Below are 6,299 nucleotides of genomic sequence, written 5' to 3' on the forward strand. Positions count from 1 at the left end.
ATGGAGATTTTCTTGACATGAGAATATTGAAAATTGTGAACTTTGAAATCTTTTGTACGCATTTGCAGCATCGACGGGGTCAATAATTAGGTTCGATGATTGAATTGAATTGGGGGAAGAAGAAGAAAGAGGAATTTCACCCATTGTTAATCGTTTGAAACTCATTAGAAACTTGGAATTGAAATTGAATTTTTCAGTTTAATTTGGGGACTTTTGAATTTGGAGAAGAAGAAGAAGAAGAATATGGATGCTAGGGATTTTTGAATTTGGAGAAGAAGAAGATGGATGTTTTGAATTTGGATTTTTTTTTCAGTTTGGGGATTTTTTATTTTGGAGAAGAAGATGATGAATTTGAATTGGAATTTTCAGTTTTAACTTTTTTGTGTGTGTTATTTTAAATTTTAGACGCGTCTTTTTTTAATTAAATAATTATGTTTTTTCCACGTCAGGTTTAAAGTGTAAAGAATTTCACTTTTAAGTAGTTTAGGTGTATATTAGGTCACTCCAATAGTTTAGGTGTGAATTCGACTTTTTGATAATAGTCTAGGGTGAAAACGATGCTTTTTTCCCATTATATATATAATATATACACATACATCTCCCTCTCAATGAAGAGTTGAAACTCCTAATTTTTACTGCCACTCCTCTCTGGAGCCATTTCCAGTTTAATCCATCCAAGGATTGCATTTTCATCATTTGCTTCTACATTATACCTTCCCTAATGCTCCCAATTTTTACTACTAGGAATTCCCTTCCTTTCTTGGTTTCCAAATAAGAAACTTTCCCATTTATGGTTAGATGAGGATGCCATAATTATGTCCATCTTTTAAACGATAGGCCCCAGTTTTTAGTACTAATATTTTCATTGTTTTTTTACGCCAAAGTCATCGATAGACACTCAAACTTATTGTCAAAATTCACTTAGACTCCTAAACTAAGGCCTGTTCCTATTAGGCCCCTAAACCCCCCGAATTTTGTTTTAATTAGATATTTTTTGCCTATATGCACTGCGCGTGCAGTGCAAACGCAGGAGGGGCGTGAATAGTTTATTTTTTAGTGAATTCCAAATAAAAAGATGCCAAGTGGCATGTGGGCCTAACAAATTATTAATAAAGCAAAATTTCTCTTTAAAAAAAAATCAATCATTCCCTCCCCCCCCCTCCCCACCACCCACGTGATACGCATCTTCATCTTCTTCCTTTTTTTTTCTTAACCCCCTCCTTAGAACCCTCCTTAGGTCATTGTCTTCACCCCACCCCACCCCACTTCACGTCATCTTCTCCATCCCCAACCCAGTTATCGTCTTCAACCCTCCCCGCGTCAAATATAACATAATCACAGTAGAACACAAACCATTATATTACTGCAAAAATGAAAATCATGAAAATGCTCATGATATTAATAGTGGCTGCAATTTTATTTCACAAAAATTATCAAATTTTGAAATTTCGAAATCAAAGGGAAACGAAGAAATTTTGAAAGTCCTGGGACTGAATCGATCAAACGACAGACCGAAAATCAATTCCGGCGAAAATTTTGTCGGAAAAAGCTCGAAAAAGGACCAAATCTCTCACTAATTCACTATTCCGATCGTCCGCTTCCTATTTTTCAGTCCATTTTTTTTTATCTTCTTCTCCCTATTTTTGGCCTTCTCTGATATACTCTCTCCCCCTCCCGATATCCCACTCTCGATCTTTATTTTTACTGTGTGCATGTGTGCGCTTTTTTCGGTGTGAATCAGTAGTGTGTGTATCATGAGATCTCCCATTGTGTGTGCGTATAGAATCGTGAAGTAGCTCTCCTACTGTGTGTGTGAAAATCTGTGTATTCTCTAAAGTATAAAGAGGTTGGAGAAGAAGATGAAGGGCGTAGGGGTGGGGCTGTTTTTTTTTTTTATAAAAAAAATACTATAATTCTTTTTAAATTATAATTTAATTAGTTATAAAAAAATTTAAATTATATTTGAATTTAATGTCATGTGTCACCTTGTAATTCATTATTTTTTCACGTCGTGTGTGTTGCATGCACTTTAGATTTTGGCGGATAGATAAAAAAGGTTCAATTGAAATAAAATTTGAAGGGTTTAGGGCCTAATAAAAATAAGCTTTTAAGTGAATTTTGGCAAGAAAATTAAGTGAACATTCATGACTTTGTCCTTCTTTCAACCTCCTATTTCTCACCGTCCAAGTTTCAGTTTTTACTGATCATAACCTGGACTACTACATTTTTACTATCCGTTGACATAGATTTCTTGCAATAGAAATATTTGCAATTTTAGCAGTGAGAAGAGCTTCTCTAATGCTAAACTTGGTTAGAACAAGAACTCAAACCGAGGTCTAATAGATCTATGCCTTTAGGAGGTGAGCTCCGAAGTGCTCGTTTTCTCTTGCTTCTATTTTCTGGTTGTGGCAGTAATTGACAGCCAATACCACTTCTCATGATATTTTCTGTGATTAGTGGTTATTTTGAACTTGTTAATCATGTTTCTGATGACTGTTTGCTAATCTGTCAAGTGTTTTATGTTATTAATAGAATCTTTTACTCTCTGTTTAAACAAAACTTTCGTTATACTTTATAGGCATGTATTATGCAGATCCAAAGAAGAAGAACAATTATGTGGGTAAAATTCTTATGGCTGCTATGTTGACTGCACTATGCATTCTTATGCTCAAGCAGTCCCCAAATTTTAATAATACCCCAACCATAGTAAGTCCATGATCCTTTTCTTTACTACTAATAATTATTCGCATGTTAATCTTTTTTCTCAACTAAGAGGTAATTTGTTTCTTACCTCACCTATATTCTGTGGTACTTTACTGGTTCACTTTTTTTTCCTGAAGCTCTATAGTAGTGTATTATTGCCTGCACTTGCCATTTAAATCCAGCTTTCTTATAAATTACTATCATGTTGTTTCTTCTTCAAGTATGTCTTGGGTCTTGGTTCCTTCGTTGCAAAAGCTTTCTATTGAGATGGAGCAGGTTTCACCTTTCTAACTGGAGGAGATCTTGTAACAATCTTAGGGTGTGTTTGTTTTTTAACTTATTTTCTAGTGTTTTTTTTAATGCAAGCAAAAGAGTATTATCTCTAGAGCATTTATATGTAATCTAGCAAATAACTATAGGGGTGGAAGGGGTGGAGTGTGGGGCCTCGGGGGGTGGGGGTAGAGTGTGGGGCCTCGGGAGTAGGGGCATGGGATGATCAAGGGGTAGGGGTTGGGGACGTTGGGTGGGTGGGGAAATGCAATAACATAGAATGATACTTATAGAACTTGTTTTCCCTACTGCCATTAAAGAAGTCATTTTCTTCAATTTAAGGAACTTGTTTTCCTAGAGAAAATGTTCGCTAAAAATTTTGTCCAACCATGGGAAAATAAGAAAACAGTTTTACGGAAAGTGCTTTCCTCCATTCAAAACACACCCTTAGCCTAAATGATGAATTAACAATTTTGTTTTTGAGTTAATAACGTTTGAATCAGCACAAATGATGGATTTGAATCTCCAGTTCTACAGAAAATGCAAATCCTCCTTAGAGTGAGAAAGAGGAAATATGTACATGTGTCAATTCACAATACTTCTATTTTCTTAACATTTGTATATTGCCAGGAAGTCGTGTGAGAGACAATAAAGCATGTGAATATTGGACAATTGTTGAGCGTGCTGCTCACCATGTTTGTTTCTCTTGTTTCCTCCTCTTCAGTTCTCTCGTCATGAACCAGGTGTCACACATGTCTTAGTCACTGGAGGTTCTGGCTATATTGGCTCCCATGCAGCATTACGTCTTGTAAAAGATTCTTACCGAGTGACCATAGTGGTAATTTCTTTTGATGTTGTGAATTGTTCCTTTCCATAATCATTTGTTGACAACTCTTTTCGTTATAGTTTTGAATTATTCAACTCTTAGAGTATAAATGTGTATGTCAGGCTTCACAGGAAAAATGATTTACTGATTTGACAGGACAACCTTTCACGAGGAAATTTAGGTGCTGTTAGGATTCTACAGGAATTATTTCCTGAACCTGGCAGGTTTCAGTCCATATATGCTGACTTGGGAGATGCCAAAGTGGTATACTGCAGTTGTTCTTAACTACCTTTTGGTACTTAAGTTGTTTGTTTGTTTGCCATCTACTTATTCCTGTGACGAATATGCGCAGGTGCACAATATATTCTCCCAAAATGCATTTGACGCGGTTATGCATTTTGCAGCTGTAGCATATGTTGGCGAGAGCACCCTTGATCCTCTCAAGTAAGTGTTGTTGAGTTTCTTTGAGAGCTTTTATTCCAGATTTACATGTAGTTAGTTTGCATGATTTGTGAGGAACATAAAACTTAAATTTTGAAGTGTTACTTTGATCAATGAAGTCTTTCTTTTTCCTAAAAGAAAAGAACTCCCCAGAAACTTATGTATGTGCTGATAATGCAATCATTTTTACATTGTTGTTTGAGAATTAAAGCTGGGGTAACATTTTATTTCTTCTCTTGATTTAGACAGTGTTTTTATGCCATTCAAGTTAGTTGATTGTGGTCATTTTCAAATCAACAAGGCTAGTTAAACTATTTTACTTTCTTGTTATTGAAGTCACCTTCTCACAAAAATTGTTCTCTCTTCACTTGTGGTCCACTGTTTTGTCGTTGTTCTTTACCAAGTAAACTACAAGCTTGCACTTCTTTGATCAATGTTGGATGACCAGTTGCTATTGTTGTTTTTGACTTGTTATGTGTTCATTATATTTCCCCAATTACCGTTTACATCAATTTCTAAAAATTCAGATACTTCAATGTCATTGGTTCTGATCCAAATGGAAGACTAGGAGAAGCTCCACGACCTGAACTACGGGAGCGTGGCCCGGATATCTGGTGCTTGTTTTGATGCAGCTCGTGGAATCATACCTGGGCTTAAGCTCAGTCACTGTTTGCTATCAAAATATTTGTATTTGTTGAATTTGCCAGAAAGTGGTTATTTTTATTGTCTTGGACAATTTTATCCAGTTCTATTGAGTTATGTATAAAACAGTTGAGTTATGTATAAAACAGTTTTAAACTTCCAAGCATCTTCCAATTAGTGGTGGTTAATTTTTTTTTTTCAATGACAATCAAGACATGAGACTGCTCTATGCACAAGACTAATGACTCCTGTATATCGAAGCGAAAAGTGGATGTGTTTATCATGATTACATGGAACTTTGTTGATAAACCGTTATCCCTGAGCCAGTCTTTTGTTTTTGCAGGTAAGAGGAACAGACTATAAGACAGCAGATGGTACATGCATCGGGGATTATATAGATGTGACCGATCTGGTTGATGCTCATGTGAAGCTCTTGAGAAGGCAAGGCCAGGGAAAGTTGGGATCTACAATGTTGGAACAGGGAGAGGTAAACTACTTTCTTCTGCATAATCAGTCTTTCAAAATGAAATTGAGGTCCCATTATCCCTCGTCTGCAAGTACAGGTAGATCGGTGAAAGAATTTGTGGAGGTTTGTAAGGCTGCAACTAGGGTACCTATCAAAGTTGACTTCCTTCCCCGTAGGCCTGGTGATTATGCAGAAGTTTACAGTGATCCAACTAAGATTCAGAATGAACTGAACTGGAGCCAAATACACTGATCTTCAAGAGAGTTTGCAGATTGCGTGGAGATGGCAGAAGTCGCATGGTAAAGGTTATGGTTCATCTGTGGCAACATCCTGATGATGCTTTATCAACTTATCGTTGTGGAAAACTGACTTGAACCCTGTGTCTCAGCTTAACTTGTCGTCGAATTAGGGGATGATGATGTGTGTTCTTACCAAGCAATTAGGCAGCCTATTTACACATTTGCTATGTGTCTTTAGTGAAAGGGATATTTCAAATCAATTAGGGGTCGTTTGGTAGAGTGTATTAAAATGTTAATGCATGCATTAGATTAATGTGTATTAGTAGTACCTTGTTTGGTGTACTTTTTTACTGCATGCGTTAGTTATACACTCTATTGTGTATTGAGGTGTGTATTACTAATACCTCAAAATTCATGGCATTAGTAATGCAATGAATCTAATGCATGCATTAACATGCTTAAAGACCCTATTATCCCTCAAAATTTTTTTTGCATCCTTTTCAACATATATATTGAGGGTATTATGTAAAAAAAAAAAAAAAATTAAAAAATTATGTAATTCATGTTTTTTTTAATATATCGAATCAAACACTGTATAAGAAAATACAAGCATAACTCACACAAACATTACTAATACAACAACAACAAACCCAGTGTATTTCCACATATTCTTATACACTCTACCAAACGATCCTTATAGTTACCATTCAGG

General features: G+C 35.8%; 1 pseudogene; it reads left to right on the forward strand.

Moving 5' to 3' along the window:
• Nucleotides 1-2,131: 2,131 nt before the first annotated feature.
• LOC107858429 lies at nt 2,132-5,969 on the forward strand (annotated as a pseudogene).
• Nucleotides 5,970-6,299: the final 330 nt, after the last annotated feature.

The sequence above is a fragment of the Capsicum annuum genome, chromosome 2, assembly GCF_002878395.1.
Source record: "Capsicum annuum cultivar UCD-10X-F1 chromosome 2, UCD10Xv1.1, whole genome shotgun sequence".
Classification (NCBI taxonomy): Eukaryota; Viridiplantae; Streptophyta; class Magnoliopsida; order Solanales; family Solanaceae; genus Capsicum; species Capsicum annuum.